This window comes from Talpa occidentalis, unplaced genomic scaffold (genome assembly GCF_014898055.3).
Source record: "Talpa occidentalis isolate TD23 unplaced genomic scaffold, MPIMG_talOcc4v2.1 talOcc4.6, whole genome shotgun sequence".
Taxonomy (NCBI): domain Eukaryota; kingdom Metazoa; phylum Chordata; class Mammalia; order Eulipotyphla; family Talpidae; genus Talpa; species Talpa occidentalis.
In genome coordinates this window covers 116,154,231-116,176,709 of record NW_023604972.1, presented here as the reverse complement: position 1 = coordinate 116,176,709, position 22,479 = coordinate 116,154,231, and the positions used below count along the sequence as shown (strand labels likewise).

Genomic DNA, 22,479 nt, shown 5'->3' with positions numbered 1-22,479 from the left:
ACCTTAGGTGGTATGAAGGACATTATGTTCTGAAAGAAGAGTAAGGAATTGCGTTGCTTACACTACAAGGATGGGGAGAACAGGAAAATAAGAGGGAAAGGGACTAAGAGTAAAATAGTATTATGAGGACAGGTTCTGAGAAAAGTTTGGAAAGGGAATCTTTATGAAATTTTAAGAATAGTAACCTATGAGATTATAGAATTTTGATGATAGAGACTATTCCTCTATGAACATAAAGATTGGTATTCATCTACAATGCTATTGCAAGTCTAAGGAAGGAATTTATGTGTAAAATATTGTCTTAGGAAAGGAAATTACATGTAATACAAAGGGTAATTCTTGCTCTCCAGATATCTCCTATGTTTGGCAAACACACTCAACTTCTCTTTCTCTAGAAGGTAAATTTGCTCTCTTTCAAATCATTTGTTTCAAACCATGACTCAAGAATATGCATCTATAGCTGTTTGCAAAAGAAACTGGGAGTGAGGTTCTTAGCAGTTAAAGTAACAATATGTAAAGAAGTTTTGATGATAAGTTTGGCAATAGGGTGAGAGGGATTTGTCCAAAATGAAGTGATAGCACTAAGAACAGAAATGATCTTTTCCAAGAATTATTGCAAACTGAAACTTTTAAAGCACTTGAAAGATAATGAGCCTTCCAAGATTTTGAACCTAGACGCAAAACAAAACAAAAAAAAAAAACAACCACTAGGGGGTGTCTGTCCTGGAAGTGGAATGGAGCCAAGATAAAAGGTTATGTTGAAAAAAAATCCTGCAAAACTTTTGCATTCAAAGAAAATCTCATTTCCTGAAACTTTCTGATAGTAAACCTACAGGTTCTTTCTAAAAAAATGGTTAAAAGTATGTTTTGTGTCTAAAATTTAGTAAGATGTAAATGGATATCTATAATAATTGGTTCAAACAAGATTGAAACCTGACTGAAAGGCATTCATCTATAACCTGGCCAGCAGTGCATAGGATGGCCTGGCTGAGAACTTTTCCCAGTGGGTATGCTTTATGTTGGATTGTAACTAAGATACCTAATTATACTGTTATGGGGACATTGATAGTAAGAATGAACAGCAAGAAAAGTCAGAGTACATGAGTTACAACAATGGTAAATCCTTTTTTGCTTTTTTAAGATTTATTTATGCATACAAGAGCTGGCATACAGGTCAGAGATGTGGGGGTGAGAGGATTCACCAGAGACAGAGTGGGGAACAGAACATGCAGACTGACCCAAATGCACTGCTGAGGTGAATAGTGGGCAAGACAGGGGAGGTCTGCTGTGCCATGTGGGTAGCTCCCTGGCTGCCCAGGGATCGAACTCGTGCTGCAGAGGCTGCCGACTGCTCCACAGTGCAGTGCCTAAACCCTTGTACCACCAGGGAGACCCCAACAATGGTAAATCCTTAAAGTAGTTCTTGGGCTTTTAAAATCACTGTGGTTTCCTAAGTGACATTCTAGCTTTGCAACAAAGTTAGCCTCTGGCTTTCTTGCAGATTTGCTGGGCTTCTTTTTACTGTGTGCCCTTCCAGTAGACTCCATCACATCTACTAATTAAAACTTGACGCTGAGCTATTCAGACAAAAGTGCCTGACTCATCCACATGTTCGTGTCATCAACTTTCTCTATCTTTTCTGTTTTTTCCTTTTCTTGAGAGATTACAAATGTCTTCATTGAGTATATGATTAGCTACAGAGAAGCCTTAAAATGATTAATTGTTGCATTAAACCAAGACGCAAGTAGAGAGGTTGACTGGAAATCTCTTTGTGCAAGATATCAGTCAAAATCTTTTAGGAAAGCAAAACATTTCTACTATTCATCCTTTCATTGAGAAAAAGGCACACTCACAAATTAATTCTAACAAAGGTAAAATTTGTTGTTCTTTTCTTACTCCAAGAAATATCACTATATATGATAACAAATGAGAAAATTCAAGAAAATAACTGGAATCATAAAATTGACACTGACCTTGTAAATTAAAAAGTATATTATAACTTAAGTATGCATAGATGATAAAGAAAATCCACCCCAGTAATTTGTTAATTAAGTTAGTAGCACATATTAACTTATAGATGCAAAATGCACATGCATTAAAGGAATGATAATGTGAAGTAAAACATATTTTACAGAATATTTTTACTATTAGTATTTTATTCAGAATGAGTTAGATTTGGACAGACTAGTTTTGAAATAGTAGGTTCTATCAGGAATCTACAGTCAAATAGTGTCAATGTACTTTTTAAAACTACTTTTTGTACTGAATTAAGAATAATTTTCATATTTTTAAAGGTTAGCAAAAATAAATAAAGAGGCAAATATACAACAAAAACCATATGTGGTCTACAAGGCCTAAAATATCTACATTCTCACTCATTGCAAAAAGAATTTGCTTATCCTGAATCAAATAGATTATTTTCCCTTCCAAATTCTTTGTGGTATCACATCTTATCCAAATAACAAAATCTAGAAAGTATAGCAATCAACGGACTGAAGATGTATAATACATGTTTTAGCCTGTGACTTTATGCAAATGTAGAACTGCCCCAAATTCCCTAACAGTATATCCAAACAATCTTTAAAAAAAAAATTTCAGGGCCTCCCCAGTGGCTCAGCGGGTTGAACGCAGCACTGTGAAGCTGTCCGCAGCCTCTGCAGCATGGGTTTGATTCCAGACCGGCCAGGGAGATTCCCACATGGCACAGCAGACCTCTCCTGTTGCGCCCGCTGCTCTCCTCAGCAGTGTATTTCGGTCAGTCTGCCTGTTCTGCTCCCTGCTCTGTCTCTGGTGAATCCTCTCTCCTTCCCAGGCTTCTGGCCTGTACCCCAGTTCTTGTATAAAAAAAAATCTTTTAAAATATACAGATTTACAAAAAATAAAAAAAAAAAAATTTCTTCCTGACCTACTTGATCAGTATGATAAATGGACAAAACTTCCCCACCAGAGACAATCTGGCTCTCATTCTGTAGAAAAGATACCTTCTCATTTTTTTATAAGCTTAACTGAGATGTTATTCCATTCTTTTCAAACTATATCCAACAGAAACTTCATTTAGGCAGACAATCTGCAGTTTTCCCTCTGTCAGGTTTGTGGAGAAGTGCTGGAGGGAAACACATCTAAAAAGATAAAAGTTACCAAAAGGGTTCATTTTTCTATTTGTTTATTAACATTTTTTTAGTATGGGATGTCTTAAAATATAGTAAAATCCAAATAGTACAATAGTATATTAATAGGAAAATATATCATCTAATAAACTTATGGAAGAATATAACAGTAAAATAAACACCTGTGTTCCTTGTCCAGCTTAAACAATTTATCAACTCATAGCTAAACTTGTTTCACTGATATGTCACATATTTATAATTTTGAAATATACTGCAGATATATTAATTCAAGTAAAATTACAATATACATTACTAAAAGATAAACATTCTTGAAATAAAAATACAATAGCATTATCACACCTAAACTTATTAATATTAGCAAATATCCAGCTGGTATTCAAATTTAAACACAGGAACAAGGTTAGTAAAAATGCACTTTTCAGGAGCCAGAAGAGAAATGTTCTCTGGAACCTACAACATTCAAAATAATTAAAAACAAGTTTTTAAGGTGATAAATACATAATCCATTATAATACTGTATCTGGATAAGAAAGGATACTCATGAATTTCAAAAATGACACTAACCTAATTTAAAGTAATGTCAACTGAAAACAAAAAGAGTTTTTGTTGTTTAGTTATAGTTTAGTTATAGTTTTTGTTGTTTTGTTGTTTAATTTAGTGAAATAACTAAACTATCTTAGAATGTTGATTTGTCACATAATTTTTGCATCATTATTAGCAGAAATACATAAATAGAAAGATGACAGTTGAAATTTCAGAGGTAAAATAACAACGAAGGAAGAGTTGAAAGTATTTTTGGATAAAAGTAAACAAAACACAAGAAATAATTCATCATGCTATCTGACTCATATAATTTACATTGTCTTTCAGTATATAAAATCTAATGAGACTCTCTGGATCTGAGTTTCTCAACCTCAGTCCTATTGACATTTGGGGTTGGATAATTCATTGGTGCTGGGTGCTGTGCTATGCATTGTAAATGTTTTGTGCACCTGTGGTCTCTGCGCTAGATGCCAGTAGCAAGCATCTTGCCCTAGAAGCAACATACTGATGGACTGACAGTGCTGATGAGGACACATTCTTGGTTTCATATCTCCACACACACCGCTCTAAAATTCCAAGGTTGCAAACCCGCTATTGCTTTGTATCTTCATACAACTTTTGCATCTTTACAAAAGAAGCTTAAAATTGTTTTAGATATCAAAGCATCTATAATCAAATTCTTTGGGACATTTGCTTTAATTATGCAATCTTTTTTTTGATATCTTGGAACACTGTAAAATGAATGCTAATCACTTGGTTAATGAGAGAAAGCTATTTAAACACATTAGACATGTGCTTTGAAAGTACCATTTATTTTCCTTCCCATTTAAGTATTAGGTAGCTCCTGTTGGTTTATTGGTTTAATTAAATAAGATTAAAAAAATAAGATCAGCTAAAGAGTCCATAACATTTAGATAGAGAAAAAGATGAGAAAAAGGAAAATAAAATTTATATTAGTGTTAACAGAAACCGATGTGCAAGTAGTTTGTGAAAGAGTTTAACCTGGGACTTTTTGATACTGTTTGCAAACAAAAAGCATTTAAAGGTGTATAAACAAAAAATATAAAGACGTTCTTTTTGGTTTTTCATATATGATTTATATATATGATTAAGGAATGTTAAAAGAACCACATGAAGTTGTTTATTTAGTGTTGCAATCTGTGGTTAAATTACATAGTTTTTCATTGATACAAAAGAAGAAAGATTTTTTTGATAGTGAAAAATAAATGACCAATGTGTGTCACGTGCACTATGATATGTCACTGAAAAAGTATTTGCAATATTATCTTTCAACTATAGAAATATGTTTGTAAATTTGTTAGACATTGATTAAAGATCTTTTTAAGGACAATACTTAGCAAACCTTTACATCTACTTTGCAAGTACAATGGCAATTGCTCTTCAGTTGTAAATAAAAATTACCTTTCCAATAGAGATGCAAAAGAAAGAAATTGCTCATGTTACTGGATTTTTTTTATAAGCTGTCCTCAAAAATTGATGCTACAAAATTTCTTGAGAAATATTTATTCAAATTAGGTTCAGTGAGTGAATTTAATAGGAAGAAATTTCAGGTGCATGATAAGCTTTCTCAAGTTCACCTTACAGCAACATGTAGTGGGCAAGATTTCATAGCCAAAGTAAAGAAAATTCTTCCCAAAACTTGATTTAATATCTTATGAAAAGTCACAAATGGATGATTCTGCCCATGGAATAAATGATAATTTTTTTTAAAGATTTATTTATTTATACTAGATCCGAGGTACAGGCCAGATGCGCGGGAGGGTGAGAGGATTCACCAGAGACAGAGCAGGGAACAGAACAGGCAGACTGATGAAATACATTGCTGAGTGGAGCAGTGGGTGAGACAGGAGAGACCTGGCGTGCCATGTGGGATTCTCGCCGGCCAGCGGGGATTGAACCCGCGCTGCAGAGGCCGTGGACAGCCTCACAGTGCAGTGCTCAACCGCCTGCGCTACCAGGGAGGCCCATAAATGATAATTTTTTAACTTGGCTTTCATAATTTGGTGCAATTTCATATTTTGTAACCAAAAATCCCTCAATCACAACCTCAAGTTTTAATGTTTTCTGTGCAGTTATAAGCATTTATTTATCTTATTTATTAATTTCTTTTCTTGCAAATTATCTCTTTCAAAGGAGAATGCAAGTGGCATGAGGATAGGCTATTGCTTCTGCTCTTCATTACAATATTACCTATGATTATAACTGACACTTTGTAATCATCGAGAACATATTCGTTGAAGAATGAATGATGAACGAACAAATTAAATTGGCTATTTTATATTTTGGCATTATGGACAGATAACATTAAAAAATGTAACTAGACCTACATATGGCCAATACATCTTTCCAAGGGTAGACACAATGAAAAACAATAAAAAATAATTATCATTGACATCAGTGCATCAAAGGAAAAGAGATAACACAGAAATAAAAAATGTAATTAAAAATAATCACAGAATAAAGGACTGAAGAGTTAAATAAATTCATCTCTAAGGAAAATTTACCTTATTATTCTTATATTACTTATTTCATTGTTGTCCACTGAAATTTAGGAAGGGAGCAGTAAGAATTGGCTTTCCCTCATGAAACATGGACATGACATGAATAACTATTAACCATTGTTATTTTATTGTAAACCCAGATATTTCTCCTGAGCTTTGAACTACTGAGTCAGTCTAACATTAAAATGTCAAAATATATATGTAGTAAACAGTGCTGGGAAGACAGCTTTAGGTTGAGAGCTTTGCTTTTATTCTAGTTATTTTCATTGCCAAAATCTTTCATGTGAAATGACTTTCCCTTAGGTCTAGTTCATCTTCTCAGTTCTCTTTGTTTTCCTACATAAAGGTTTATTGGTGGCATATATCTTTGCAACACACGGAATGAATTGTCCTTACCTCCACTGAGACAGAAGAGGTGTTTTATCCACTGTGTTTGTGTAGCCTAACTGAAAATTAGAGTATTAGTGGGCATAAAAGGATATGGACCTCTGTTCCTTCTCTTGTATGCAAAATTTATGTAACTTCAGAATAGGAGAATTCTGAATGTTGTAAACTTTTGCTATAGACTTGGTCTTTTTGAGAAAGCAAGCTTCTAGTAATAAATAGAATAAAGACAAAAGTGTAGTGTTGTGAATGTGGAAATGCCAGAAACTGGTGAGTAGATTGGACATGGAATATCACCCCTAATAAGAGAAACATCACACATTTCTTTGCTTTTCCTGTTACTAGTTCAGAATATGTTTTATGAGAAGTAGGTTGTTCAAAATTACGTGGACAATCTCAGCTATGGTTCTTTATCTCAACCATATAAGACAGAAAATCATTTCAGTGACTATTTTCTGAATTCTCACAAAGATGATATGCAATTAGTACAATTCTAAATGCATATGTGCTACCTTAATTCATCGCTTGTATGCTTGAGACAATAGGGCTTAATTCTCTTTAGGATCAAGTTGAAAGGGCTGGGAAGTAGTAGACAAAATCAGGAGAGGATTCAGTAAGTCATAGAATGTTGTAATAGGATCAAAACTGCCTCTTATGATTTTGTGATAATTGTTCATGCTTATGAGGCTGGTGTATCATTTTTTTTGCTCTCATGCTAGTGGCAGCTTTCAGATAGGAAGTTAATTTTCCTAATTTATTGTGAACCAGAGTCATGTTAATCTTCATTACATTATTGCAGATGCCTCATAGTGCAGACTACTGATCCTCCTGGACATTTACAAGCTGTCTGTTCCAGGGGCACTTATTCATTATTTCAATAGCTACTCAACAACCATATGTATTAAATAACTGCAAATATGCAGATGTTGGTGATATACTGTGAATCTGAAGCAATTCTTAGAAGTGCAGTCTAGCGATCACATTATCCAAGTCATTTCTTTTTTCTTCTCTCTTGTACCCTTGCAAACATGCTTTATCTACATCCACTAGCATGTTAAATGACATCATATTCATTCAGATATCCAAACGAAAAACAATGGTGTCGATTTTGAAACTTCCTTCTTTTACTCTCCTTAAGCAGCTGGATTGTAAATTCCATTGATTGCTTTTCATTAGTATATTTTTCTAATCCTTTGTTGAGGATTAGTTTAAATCCTCACAACTTCTTGTCCCAATTATTTTAAGATCCTCCTGTCTATTTGCTTGAGCAAGTAGTTCAGTCTATGAAAATACATAGATCTGAATGCAAATTTGGTCATTTCATTTCTCATTTGAAATACCTTTAATTCTCGCCCGTTACCTACGGGATAATTTCTCATTTCTTGCACAGACACAGATCCTGACTTACTCATCTCCTGCTACTGCCTGCCTCCCACTCCACATTCCACACATTCTGAATACTGTACATGCATTTTCTCAAGCCACCATGCTTTCTCGTTCATCTACTTTTACACTTGCTGCTCCTTCCATCTGGAATGCTCATTCCACAAACATCCCTTCAATAAGCGAACTCCTACTCAGTTTTCAGGATTCAAGTTAGGTCTTTCTTCAGGGAGGATTTTTTTTTTTTTGACAGATTTCTACATTTCAAGTTGTGATATTATCTTACGCTCTTCATGCATTGCATTGTGATGATTGTCATGTCTATTTGACTTCCTCCACGCTACTGCTCTTGAATACACCCTGATTACAGGGCACGATGTCTGCCATATAAAGATTGGTTTCAAAAGTCTTGGCTAACAAAAGGGAAAGCAGAAAAGGTGGTGGGTACATTGGGTAAAAGGCGTCAGTTGTGTGGTGAAGGACAGAATTAAATTTCTATGTGAACTTAATGTAGTATATATAGATGTCGATTTATAATGATGCAACCTGAAGGTTATGTTACATTACAATGTTACTTCAATAAAAAATAGTTAAAAATAATAAAGTAGGGTCTCAATAAAGCTTTTCAAATAAATGAATGAGTCAAAGCATAACTGTAGATATTTAGTTGACAACAATATAGTTATAATACGATCGACATTTAATTTTAATGACAAGTATATAATAAGTTGAAAATCCTATCAGTAGATCAATTAGGGAGATAGTGATAAGGAATGAGGAAGCAAATTATAAGAAACAAAGGATAGTTGTATGTATACATGCATGTGTCTGTGTGTGGATAATTATTTTGACTGCATTATTGAGGACCCATAAAACCATGGATTAGGAACTAGAGTCAGAAAATGTAAAAAAATTCAGTCCATAGGTAATCACAGATAAGTTATTTGTAATACATTCAATTAAAAAAGATAGACATAGGTTGAGAATGATTGGAGAGGAATACATGAGCCTACTTGGAGTTCAGTGCAGGCTTGCTGGAGGAGTAAATTTGAAGTAGTTCAAGTTAGTTCTAAGTAGAGAAGTGAAAGGAAGGAATAAAAAGTTTTTGCCATTGTGAAAATATGTCCACCTATCAGCTTTGGTCATGAAAATCTATCTAAAGAATTAACAGGGTGATATGTGTTAGAGTCATTCCAGACCTTGGGAGAATGGAAAGACACTGAAAGATAGGGTCAGTCAAGCCAGCTCACGTCCTCATGGCATTTGTTTTTAAATGGATCTGTAGATGCATGTGAATATGCTGATAGAGATATGGACTGTTATAACCAAAGAATAATTTAAACAAGTATGCCATTATGAGCACACACTAACACAAACTCTTAGATATATACACACATAATAAACATTTTGTTTTTTGCAACTGCCCTACTAAGAGAGTAGTATTATCTTTATCACACAGACTACTGGGCTCAGCTGAAAGAATTCTATAAATCTACTGAAGTCTAAACGAGCAGTTGGTAATGGGCCAGTATTTGAATCTCAGTCTGCATGCAGCCATCCTGTTCCACCACGTCACCTTGACAAATGTTATATCGGGCTGATTAAAACAGCACTCCTAAAGAAAAGGAGTATTTTAATATACTCTTAAATCTTTTCTTTCCCAAAAAACATTTTTAAAATATCTTAGAGGTAAAAGACCACATTTATATTAATTGCTATAACAATGAAAATTAAAAGGAACTGAAACAAAAATATATTTAGTTGATATCTAAGTAGGAGCAAAGTGATTCAAAGCATAGCTCCAAAGAGACTTAGCATCTGTGCACTGAAACGCTTGTTTTAACAAGTCCAACTGTGTTTCCTAACTATGCCAATCCTTTCCCTTGGCTAATGCAGAATCCAGTTTACAGAATATATCAAACTGCAGCCTTCTTGCTGAGAGGAACTGAATGCTGCTTTAATTTCCCAGCCGGGAGCTGGTATTTCATCATGAACCAGGCATATTAAATTGTTGTGTAAATGGAAAGACCACAATGTAGGCCATATGGCAGTTTTTCTTCGCAGAAGAGGGAGACCTTCAAAAAAGTCTGTGAACCATTTGATGTCACAGTCATTAGTTTGGAGATATAGGCAAGAGACTTATTTTACTCTTCTGAGTGTTTTTCCCTCCTTCCAATGCCCCACAAGAATGATGTGTCCATTTAAAGTTGAAAATAAGAATCTAGGTCAACCTTAAGTCTATTAAATTCTAAGTAATCCTTCTAGAAGCTTCTGTTCCATAACAGAGGGGGGAAAGCTATTTTAAAATCAAAATTTTAGGTCCACAATTAAGGTGAAGCTTACTCTGAAAGGAGCTGGATAGATTTCAGATTAACAGAAATGGATTCCCTGAGGTAAAAGGGTGGATGTTACACATAATTTTTCTCTAAAACAGGTCATACCTTTCCTTCAGCTTGTCATCTCCATCCCAACTTTCACTTGGCATGCCACTGTTTGGTGTTTACAAGTTGGCATAGAAGAAATGTATGTGATGGTCTGCTGTGTATCAGGTATTTGTTTGCAGGTGGAAGAGAATTTCCTTACTCTCATGGACTTCACTTTTTAAAAGATTTTTATTTTTATTGACTTATGCATATAAGAACTGGGGTATAGGCCAGAAATGCAGGGTGAGAGAATTGACCAGAGGCAGAGTAGAGAGCAGAATAGGTGGGTTTACTGAAATACACTGCTGAGGGGAGGAGTGGGTGAGACAGGAGAGGTCTGCTGCACCATGTGGGTTAGCTCCCTGGGCGGGGATTGATCTCATTCTGCAGTGACTGGCGATAGCTTTAGAGTGGAAACTTTAACCCCTGTGCCACCAAGGAGGCCTGGACCTCACTTTTAAAAGAAGGATATGGAAAACCTGAAATGTGTAAAATAACTGTAAAATAATCAAGGCAATGATGGAGTGATAGCATATACGTAGAACATGATAAATCATGAGAGTTCCCATCATTTTGACATCTAGTCTAATCATTTTTTCTTTGTTTTACTTCAAGGTTTTCCTTGTCCTCAGTTCAAAACATGTTGAAGTTTCTGAAGCGCTGGTCTCCATTGCAAGTTTCTCACTTACACATTCACAACCTCATTGTCTTTCCCCACTGCTGATAAAGCAAATTCTGTCCAAATCCCTGCGATTATGGCAATGGCATTTGAGTTATGGGTGGATCTTTTTTGAGGAGGCAAATCCACTCCTTCAGCACACTGGCAGTCAAAACCCTGAGTGAGGGTCATGTCTTTCACAGAATAACACCTTTTCTCTTTCCTGTGCATTTCCCGCTCCTCCCTCTCTCTGGCTACTCTCAGGATCTCAGGAATTTGGGTCAGGCAGGCTACTCTCAGGATCTCAGGAATTTGGGTCAGGCACAAATGGCTCAGTGAACACAGCAAATACAAAGAATTGAACATTAAATTTAAGACACCTTTTTAAAATATTATCCTTTGAGATGAAAATAAAATTTCACATGCTCTGGTACCATTTGTTTTTCTAATTTTCATCATTATAGACTTACATTATAGACTATACATCATTATAGACTTCTTGCACAAAAGCTGGTGGGAATTAGGTTTGTTCTTACATATTCCAAAAATCCTACAGGCTTATTTTAAAATCACATTTTGCTTCTCCATTTTTATTGGCTCTTTGCAGATTTTAGTTATTAAAATATCTATATTTTGGCTTCTATTTTGTTTCCATGGTCACTACGAAAAATCACAAGATTGTTATTTTAAAATGTAGCCAATACCAATTATCACAAGTTTCTCTCTTTTTTATTTTTCATAGCTTTAGACAAGAAGGGCTTGGCTTAAGTATCTTCTAATTCATGATGGCAAGGAAATTAGTTTTGTTATTTTTCCTAAACAATGTATATCCTCCAGCAAGGTATAAGTTTACTCTTAGACAAAAACATAACTATGACAGATCAATGAATCAGACATGTCCCATACATCAGAAATGACCTAGGATTTGTTCAGTAACAAGCACTCTATGATTCTCTTATACATAAGATATATTAGATACCACCTATTTCTATTCTTCTCTGAAATTTTTTTTTTATTCCTTTGAGGAGACATACAAAAGATGAACTTAAGTTTTAAACAAATACACAGTTAAGGAAACTTACAACAATAAAGGTTTTGAAAAACTGAAAACTTTTATTGGATGACATTTAGATTTTAAGGTGAAGGGTTACTGGCTAAGTTTTTTAACTTTCTTGATCTCTCAAATGAGGATCTATTCAAAAAGCCCAAGATGTAAAATGATATTTTCAGAATGTGTTTGTTCAAGTTTAGCTCTCTCCTCTAATTTAGCTTGCTTAAATTTTTTAATATAATATTTTGCCTGGAGCACAAGCATTTTGTATTCTTATAATGAATATTATTCTTCACTATAGTATCTTCTTGTCCTACCACACCTGACCTTATTGAATAAGAACAAAAGGAACCCCAATTTAGTGTGAAATTAATCTCCATCTATATAACACAATATCTTGGTAAGACTATGTAGGCACAATGCAAGAAGTGGCCTGGCACTTACATGTGTAATTTAACTCAAGATGTCAAATCACAAAATTGAGACTCAACAATGTTCGGATGATGTAGTACAAATCCCTTGTTTACTCTGTACTATGCAATGATAGCTAGAATACCTTGGTACCAATAAGGCACTAGAGCCAAAAAAGAAGTCAAACCAAGTGCAAAATTCTCAGAAACTAGGAATCAATTTTTCCCTAGATTACTCTCTTTATATCAGATTGGAAAAGGGAAGATATAGAGAAGACAAAATATGGGATTATGCTTTCTCACTGGCAAATTGATAACAAAAATTTACCTATTTATAAGACTCCTTAAACAGATAACCTGCCAGAAAGTAAAAGTTCAGACATTTATATTGTATGCCCTCTTTTCCAACTAATAACAATCAATACAGAATATGCATTGAAAATGCTTTTAGTACTTAAGTAGTCTATCAATATTTCTAGTCTTTTGTTGAGTCAGAAAACACTAATAGTTTCTATAGTAACATCAATGCCAAGGAAATGAGAAGTTTTAATGTGATCATTGTGAGTCCTTATCATAATATAAACATGTACTGACTGAATTTATAAGTGACTATTGCATTAAACAATAAATTGAATTAAGATCTCTAAAGCTATTTCTTTAAAGAGTGTGATCTGTTTTAGTTTTAACTAGCATTCTTACTCATAACCAGTGTGACTGTGTAAGTGTGAATGGCTGATAAATAATTACACATCTTTGGAATCCTCTATTCCTTTCTTTGGAGTATACAAACATATCCCAGTAAAAGGGCTCAGAGTCTGCTATTAAAATATTAATGTGTTGTTGGTGGGTTTCTCTTGTGACATATGAATAAATTTTTGAAACATTGCTCAGCAAAATAAGTCAGAAAGAAAAAGAAAAATACCGGATGGTCTCACTCATAGCAGGAATTTAGAAAACCTAAATAAGATACCAGGAAAAAGACTAATCAATACAAAGTAAAAATCAAAATCAACAAGCAACTATAAACCAGAGACACACTAGGGGCAGGGAAAGGAAGGACTAGAGTCAAAATAAGGGGGGAGGTGCAATTGTATGGGGAATATAACCAAAACGAAAATGTATACATTGTACAAAGATGAAAAAAGATGTAAGAATTATATAAAATAAAATATTTAAATAAAAAATCATATTAAAGAGGAAAAATAAATTATTTAAAAATAAAATTAAAAAAATAAAATTTTCTAAGGACATTTTGACATTTCAATACATTTATTATATTCTGTGAAACAGGTGATAAAATATAATTTAAAGTGGCTAAATTTTTCTACTTCATTATCTTTTTGCTCAGCTATTCTGACCAGTAATTTTACTTTTCCTTTCTAAGTAAATTCAACCACAGAGAAATGTCTCTATGGGTAGACAGTTAAGTCATTCTTAATTAGTGCATGCTTAGATTAGTAAATTCAGATAACTGAGAAATAAGCTAGAAGGAATTTGTGTATGTGTATGTGTGTGCCTTATTTCATAATTCAATCTAAGAGGAAAGAATCTTTGTTTACTAAAATGCTATATAAAGTAACATCATTGGTAACAACTTGCAGAAAAAGCACCCCTTACTTTCTCTCTCTACATACAGAGCAGTGGTCTAACCTGATAGTTTAACTGGCTAATGTCTGTGATGCAAAAATCTCTCAGGCTCTTCATTTGTATAAGCAGATGAGATAATGCGTTAGATCCCTTTTAATTCAAAATTTTACAAAAATGCTTTTACATAATTTAGTTTTTTGAAAAACATTTCAGTTCTTCTGTTTCCTTTATAATGAATTTATGAATTGATACAAAAAACAGTGCAGGTGATACATTTTTATAGTTACAGTAATCTAGTATAGAGTCATATGATAGATGTGAAACTACTTAGTGCACATTAAGCATTCGTTGTTTGAAGAATTTGGACTTTAAGAATTCCAACAGTATTCTTGGGTATGTGTGTGCATGCAGGCACACTCTAACACATGTAAATAAGGAAGATATTGACATTTTCAGAGCTAAGAGCTTTTACTTTCAAAAGGCTTTCAAGATTATTTACTCTATCAGCATCTCCCGACCTCTCACACATACACACTGACTCAGCATGATTTTCATTGCTATTGAATTAAGACTAACATTGACTGAGAAGATGATACAAAATGGCAATCAGATTTTCCAGCACTGATTTACTCAACATGGGCACTGAATCAATGTCTCAGAAATGTCTTACTTTGTTCTATACTATACCAGCCCTATTGCTTTTGTTACTACTTAGCATCACAGCACAGACTTTGTGCCAGGTGCTGTTCTAAGTATTTTAGATATGGTACATCAGTTAGTTCTCTAAGCAACTCCAATGAGTTAGGCATTATTATTAACTTGATTTTACAGTTTTGGGTAGGGGTTTGGAGAAGATTAGTGACTTTCTCAAAGCCAATTTGCATCACTAGCTCTAACACCTACACTCATACCCAGTATCTTCCTGACACATTTCAAAGAACTTCACAATCAGCGCCTGACACTTTTTATTTTTTTACTATCTATGAATATTTTTGTAGCTAATTTTATCCATGACAACACAAATCATCACAAATGCCACTGGCCTCCATTTTTTCATATAATGCTAGGGTCTTGACCTAGAAAACATCCTTAGTGTTAATATCACAAACTGAATATATAGTCTTCCTTCATATATTTTGTGAATTCTACTTTGGGCAACATATTTTTAGATGTTCAAGTCACTATTAAAATAAGCAAACTGAAAAGATGAGGTAGCCCTACGCCCCAACTCAACAGAATCAGGGCAGGGAGATTCTATACAAAGTGTGTCTTAACAATCTCATTTTACAGATGATTATCCCAAACACTACAGATGGTATGTTTAACATTCTCCTAGATGCTAAACAGTGGCCTGAGGATATGCATTTGGGTCCTATCAACAGAAATGTGACTAGGACCAGGCCCTGTGGATCCTTAGCACTCTGTCACACCATGCTGTCTCCCAATCCTTTTATAGTTTACAACTAAAGGTAGAATTTGAAATATTATAAAAGGGAATCAATCAAGCAATAAAATTTGCTTTGGCTCCTCAGCTATTTTCATTTAAATGGTATGTGATGCATAATTTGGTAGGGGAGATTACTAATACTGTCATATAATCTTAGTAAGGTGGACCTTCACACTTGAAGGGAGGATCTAAATTTAAGAGTAAATAAAACCTGGGCACAAAATAAATAGAATAAGTGGAAGGCCACATAGAGAAAGAGCAAGAGAGATAGAGTTGAAATAAGGACACAGTAAGAAACCAGCCATCTGTCTACCAGCAATGATGCACATAAAGTAACCACAGGACTCTACTGTCTTCCAAATGAACCTGTTCAGAGTGGATTCCTAAGATCACAAGCAGTGTGTGTTGGAATATTTATCATGTAAAGCCTTAACTTTGTTTTCAACCCAAAATACCACATTATGATAAATATATAGCAGATTTCATAGACATATCTATAAACTCTCCTTAGCATAAAAATGTGACTGACCACTAAAAATGCTAATTGTTTTCAACTATATACTTAATGGCTCAAAAGATAGCAGTTAATATTCCCACAGAAAGATTGTCTTTAATTCATCTCACACCCAGAGGATAACATAGAATACAAAAGGTGAGTAAAGAGATATTAAAAATAAAGAATTAGAGAATTAAATACATAGGGAAAAACTTAACAAAGGAGGTATTAAACTTAACAATGAAAACTATAAGACATTGTTAAAAGAAACAGAAAACAAAAAAATGGAAAGATATTCCCTGCTCATGGATTGGAAGACTTAACAATGTTAAAAATAACCATCTTACCCCAAGTGACATATATATACAATGTAATCCTATCAATGTTCCAATGGCATTCTTCAAAGAAATAGAAAAAAAATTATCATTATTGAAATTCATAGGGAACCACAAAAGACCCAGAATAGCTCAACATAAACCTAACAAAAAAGAGTAAGAATGGTGATGTCACAACCTCAAATACTAAATTATACTACAAAACTACAGTATTCAAATCAGTATAGTTCTGGAACAGAAATAGACACACAGACCAATGGAATAGAATTAAGAGCCCAGAAATAAGCCTGCACATTCATGGACAGTTGAACCATGACAATGGGGCCAAAAAATATACACTGAAGATAGGAAAGTCTCTTCAAAAAATTGTCCTGGAAAACTGGAGAGCCAAATGCACTAGATCATCAACTCACTCCTTACACACAAAAATAACTCAAAATGGATTAAATACATGAATAAAAGACCTATAACTATTAAATACATTGAAAAAATACAAATGTGACTATATCAAACTATAACAAATGTGACTATAACAAACTATAACAAATGTGACTATATCAAACTAAAAAGCTTCTGCACAATAAAAGAGGCTATCAGTAAAACAAAATGATACCAAAGTTAATGGGACAAAATATTTCTGTGCCATACATCTGGAAAAGGGCTGATATACAAGATATATAATGAAACCATACAGCTCAACAAAATGAAAAATAACCCAATTACAAAATGGGCAAGAGAGTTAGAAGCTTCTCCAGAGAAGACATACAGATGGTCAACAGGCACATAAGAATATGTTCATCATGACTCATTGTCAGGAAAATGTAAATGAAAACCACAATGGGATATCATTTCACACCTGTGAGAATAGCCCATATCAAAAAGACTAGAAATACCAAGTGTTAGTGAGGATGTAGAGAAAAAGGAACCTTTGTACAACTACTGGAGGGCATGCAGACTGGTCCAACCCCTATGAAAAACAATATGGCAATTTCTCAAAATATTAAAAAATAAATCTCCTATATTATCTAGCAATTCCATTCCTAGACAGCTAACCAAATAATACAAGAACAGTGATTCAAAAGAATATATGCATGCTTATGTTCATTGCAACCCTATTTTTAGTAGCCAAGTTATGGAAGCCACTTAAGTACTCAGTGACAGAGGAGTGGCTCAGAAAGATGTGGAATACATACACAGTGGAATACTAGTAAGCTATCAAAATTAAATAAATAACCCTTTCCATTTGCAATAACCTGGATGGAACTGGAGGGGGAAATGACAAGCAAAATAAATCGAAAGGAGAAAAGAACAACCATATGGTTTCACTTACATGTGGAATATAGAAAGACATAACAATGGTCAGATAAAACCATCTAATAACAAACCAAAGGGATTTGACTGTGGAATTGAGGCCATAGGATAGGGGGGGCACAATGATGAAGGGGCACAACAAACTATGCTGGAGGACTCTAAGTGCACTGGGGGAGGGTGTGCTGTGGTGACATATCTGAGGAGGTGTGATCCTATGCCACTAAGTCACACACAATTTTGTAAACTAATGTTACCTCAAGAAAAAACAAAAAAGGAACACTAGCTCTTTACATGCATTTGCTGTCCTTGCACACTTTGTTTGAACAAGCCTACTCAGACACACTTCTCTCTCATTGTTTTCTCCTAGACTCCACAAATGCAATGGCATATGATAATGGTCCTTAAAGAGTCACAACAAAATAATAGTTTGCACAACTTGTATACAGATAACTCAAAGTACTTTACTAATGTTAGCTCATTCATCACACTCAGTTGTGAGGGAGTATGAACAGATTTCCCAAAGTAGGGCAAGAAGATCTTAGTCAGCAATGTTGGACTGAAGTTCTGAAAGCCAAATGTGAGGTTGGAGAGCAAAAAAACAAGAGCAGTGGAAGAAGTAACCAAAAAGGAATTTTGCTATATATCTATTAGTAAATAAGATATTACTAAAAGGGCCTCCCCAGTGGCGCAGCGGTTGAGCGCTGGGTTGGGAAGCTGCCCGCCGCTTCTGCAGCGCCGGTTCAATCCCCGGCTGCTCCCTGGCCACCAGAGGAGGGTCCCACATGGCGCGCAGACCTCTCCTGCAGCCCGCTGCTCCCCTCAGCAGTGTACTTTGTCATTCTGCCTGCTCTGCTCCCCACTCTGGCTCTGGTGAATTCTCTCACCCTCCCACGCTTCTGACTGTACCCAGTGGTTGTATAAATAAATAAAAATAAATCTTAAAAAAAAAGATATTACTAAAAGACTAAGTCCACTGATTTATTTCACATTTATAACTTCTGCTAAGAACTAATAGGAGAAATAAAGAGAGCAGATACTACAATTTTATGCTTGAAAAATTTAAAAAATATAGAGACATTGTTTATTAAATGTGAGTTTGATAAATGACTTTATGATAAAATATTCAATTAAAGATGGCTCCAATAAAACCAATGCTACAATCATTTATTCATAAAAATGATACATCAGGGACTATGTTAAAGGTAAGGACACAAATCAAAAATGAAATGTTTTCTATAAGTCTGTAGTATAATGGGAATATTTTAGCTGTACAGTTTCTATACCTCTTTTATATAAACAATGCAAGTGAATCTCAAAGAAAAGTTAGATTTGGAGAGAAAATTGGGAAAAGAGCGTAAATAATAAATTAAAAAAATCTTAAAAGTACAGAAAATGTAGTTGACCACTGAAATATAGATAAGCATTATGTCCATCACAATGCTTGCTAATGATATAATAATTGTCCTTAAAGAAAGTGTCACGACAGAGTAACAGTTTGTACAACTTGTATCTATTAAGAACATTGAGTGCAATAATCTTTGATTATGTCACTTTTGACATTCATTCATTCTATTTATTTATTTATTTATTGGGTTTATTTATTTATTTATACAAGCACTGGGTCAGAAGTGCGGGAGGGTGAGAGAATTCATCAGAGCCAGAGGGGAGACTGATGAAATACAGTGCTGAGGGGAGAAGCAGGCAGCAGGAGAGGTCTGTGCGCCATGTGGGACCCTCGCCCGGTGGCCGGGGATGGAACAGGTGCTGCAGAGCCTACGGGCAGCTTCGCAACCCAGTACTCAACCGCTGCACCACTGGGGAGGCCCTACATTCATTCATTTTAAAAGTCTTAGTTAACCCTTATTTCCATGGTCACATCCTAGACTTCATTATCATTAATAGCTTAACCAACTCCAAAACCTTTATTCAGATCACCACTAGGATTTCTACTCAATGTATTCTATATTCTACTTGCAACAAGGTTATCTACTCCACAGAACCTGTGATTTCATGTCCCATAACTTCTTCAACCTCTTTTCATATAGAACACAAGGGAAATGATTTAGAGGAACTTTCTGAAAAGAAGACTATCTGAGAAATGGATGAAAGCACAATAGTATTGGAAGCCTCCTCTTCTAGAATCTTGGAAGAAAGAAATGGAATGGGAAATGTGGGCTTGAAATTAAGTGGTTCTCAAATCACTAAAACAGATTTACTTTAAGCACAAACCTTGAAGAAAATATCAGGGAGATAGTTTTCTCTTATACTATGCATACAGTGATGTATACCCTATGTGTGACCTTTCAGTTATAAACAGCTCCAAATGGGTCCCTTGTGAACAACCCCAGGAATGCAAGAGGACTCAGAATTGTTACAAGGATCTTTTAATTTTCTTCTTCTACTTTTATTTTATTTTTTTTGCCTCTCCCTCCTTTTCTGTTTTATGAAAGGGAGAAAGACAACTTCAAAACATTTTAATATTCATCTTGATTTTTATAAATTTCTCAGACATTTGGATTTAATTATTTGTTATGTCTAGATGCATTTATATATGACCATAGAATCACAGAAAGCTGAGGTGAGGATACTGATGGAGATTACCATCTCTCTTATCCAATGACTTAGCAAAACTTCACCTGTAGTTGCATATTATCTGATATTTCTAGGTGAGTTAGAACATGCAAAAAAAATCTTTAAGAGTTGTCTTATCATTATTGAAACTGTCACTTAATTAGCCTGGACTAGAAGGGAGCAAATTAGGAAGTAAAGGAAAAAATTTCTAGAAGATTATTTTATTTTTTTCCCTCCCACTGTCTACTCCTCCACCTCCTCCTCATAAGTAAAATAATAAAATTGTAAATTTATGATAAACATATTCTTCACAACTTCCAGCATGATATTTTAGAAATGTATAATGCACTAGAGGTGGAATAAACTGTAGATTACAGTTTGGCAGATTCTTCAGTCATCTCACCATGATAGAGATTTTCTGTGGTTTTTCAAATCTGTGGTTCTAAATTTAAGAATACTAGATGATTGTTATCTGTCTACATGCATTTTGGTCATAAAAATCTTAAAAATGCACATTAGCTATATGAAGTACATGGTAGTTTTCTTGAGGCTGGCAAAATATGAGGCTAGAGTAAGCAGCATTTAATACCAAATGACTTATAATGGCCACAACCACAAGGAATATTTTCTTTTTGGCAGGCTTGTTTTGCATTAATATACCATAAGAAAAACTTACAAAAGAGATGTGAAGGCAAGAAAGTTAAGTGACTGACTCAGTTAGAACACTGATGTGAAAAGACATGATGACTAAGGGATGAGTAGACAGAGAAATTAATAGTGAAATACATTCATTAGAAGAACAATCTTTCCTTTAAAATGGTGAACTTTTGAAACTAAGATACATTATTTGTAATTTTAATGAGGTATACTAATGTTATTTTACCTTCACTCAGTTGATAATATATTAATGATGTGATTGCCTTTAATAGGAGGGTCAAATAGAACATATGAAAAAATTACTAAATAGCTTTAACAAATAATCATCTAAAAGGGCCATGGATAGCATAGGAGAAATCAAACATAGTACAAAGTGAACAACACTATAAAATACACATACACACATATGAAAAGATATGGCTTAGCTAATGTTTAAAATTTATATCCTAGAGAAACCATTCATTATGTCCTCTTTTAGGAGGAACAGTAGATAAATACAGACTTTAGATTTGGGTTCATTGCTAAGTTTGAAACATGGCTTTGTTCCTTTTCAAGTACATGACCTTGATGAAATTGCTTAACTTCTTCGACAAAATTTAGAAGGTAAAAATAGAAGTATAAAATATTCCTCAGGAGGAGTTAATGGATGCAAGAACTTCTTATTCTATAAGCAAGACCCTTACTCCCACAGCACCCAAAACTTCGCGCCTCACAATTATCTGACCTAAGCCATGGAGATCAGACTCAGGGACTACATCAATATTCACCATCAGTCTTGCTCCTTGCACTAACATTTCATCTTCTGCCTTTAGACTGGGATTTGAGCCATCAGCTCCCCCAGTTTTCAGGCTCTTTAAATTAAGACTGAATTATAGCATCAGCTTTCCTGGGTCTCCAGCTTGCAGATGGCAGATCATAGGACCTGGCAGTCCCCATATTTGAAAAGGCAAATTTCCATTAAAAAACTCCTTTTGGGTATATGCATATGACATTCTGTATCTTTGGAGAATCCTGACTAATACACCACTCAACTAGAAGCCATCATTCCCAGTATTACCTAGAGGGACTCCTGTAACTAAACCCTTAGCAATCAGATGTGAACAGCAGCGATGCTGGCAATTCTGGACACACATCCGAACAGAAGCTGTTCACTCTTCACTTTCCTTGTCCCCTCCCACTTCTTGTGGCCATGTTAAATTGTGGTGGAGAGGATCTGTTTCTCTTGTATAATGAGAACAACAGTCTAGAAGATGGAAGACCAACAAAATAAATGAAATATTGGCCTCTGAAATTTATGATGGGGATAGTGATCTGATCCTCCTGGGACTTTTATATGAGAAAAATGTACTTTCCATCTGGCTTAAGCTACTGCTATTTGGTTCTAGTTTAAGAGGATGAAATAATACTCTACCTAACATAGTAGTCAATACACATGAACTGAACATATGACACTGAAATGTGAAAACAGATCATTATTGACACCTTTATCAGTATTCAAACACAAGTCCATATTTAAACCAGCAAATCAATATTCTGACATCTCTAAACTTGTAGCATCTCCTAAGTAACTTAG

The 22,479-nt window shown here is 34.6% G+C and overlaps 1 protein-coding gene across 1 annotated transcript in view; it reads right to left on the bottom strand.

Moving 5' to 3' along the window:
• The window catches only part of HCN1 (hyperpolarization activated cyclic nucleotide gated potassium channel 1), a 327,077-nt gene that overhangs the window by 14,447 nt on the left and 290,151 nt on the right, over positions 1–22,479 (bottom strand).